Source organism: Orycteropus afer, unplaced genomic scaffold (assembly GCF_000298275.1).
Source record: "Orycteropus afer afer isolate SDZICR_OR568_19922 unplaced genomic scaffold, OryAfe1.0 scaffold00001, whole genome shotgun sequence".
Lineage (NCBI taxonomy): Eukaryota > Metazoa > Chordata > Mammalia > Tubulidentata > Orycteropodidae > Orycteropus > Orycteropus afer.
In genome coordinates this window covers 13,860,401-13,861,310 of record NW_006921588.1, presented here as the reverse complement: position 1 = coordinate 13,861,310, position 910 = coordinate 13,860,401, and positions in this window count along the sequence as shown.

The window sequence follows — 910 nt, the reverse complement described above, 5'->3', positions numbered from 1 at the left end:
TACACTGCTGGTGGGACTGTAAAATGGTACAACCATTGTGGAAAGCAGTATCGCAATTCCTTCAAAAGTTGGAACTAGAAATACCATTTGTCCCAGCCATTCCATTACTAGGTATATACCCTAAAGAAGTGAGAGCCATAACAAAAACATATATATGCACGCCAATGTTTATCGCAGCACTATTTACAATAGCCAAAACTTGGAAACAACCTAGATGTCCAACAACTGAGGAATGGATAACCAAACTATGGTACATACACACAATGGAATACTATGCGACACTAAAGAATAATGTAGAATCTGCAAAACACCACATAACGTGGATGAACTTGGAGGATATTATGCTGAGTGAAATAAGTCAATCACAAAAGGACAAATATTGTATTAGTTAAGGAAAAATGTTATTGTAAAAGTTAAGGAAAGGTTTATCTATAGAAGAAAATTTTCTTTGTTGGTTACCACGGGAGGGATGGGAGGGGAGGGAATGCTGTTAGATAGATAGTGATAAGTATTGCTTTGTGTCCAGAGAAGGGCAATGTACCAAATGTGAGTGAGCAATATGGCACTATTGAGGATGAGAAAGACATGGAGAGGTACATGGGAGGTACAGGCAACATATATGACCCCTTTTGCACATATTGTACTGTGTTGTCAGTGAAGGCAATCATGGGTATATGGGTGGATAGATGGGTGGGACAGGATGAACAACTAGGTATGTCTATGAAATCGGGAGTGTATCCAAGAACATATATAAGGTTGGATGACAATGGTTCTATAAATTTATGTGAATGATCAGAATTCCCATGTGTATAGTAGAGCTGACAAGGGGCAAGGTTGTGATCATGGCTTGGTCACAGCCAGCTACCCAGAGGGACCGAGTAGTTGAACCTGTGGGCTTGGGACCATAGTC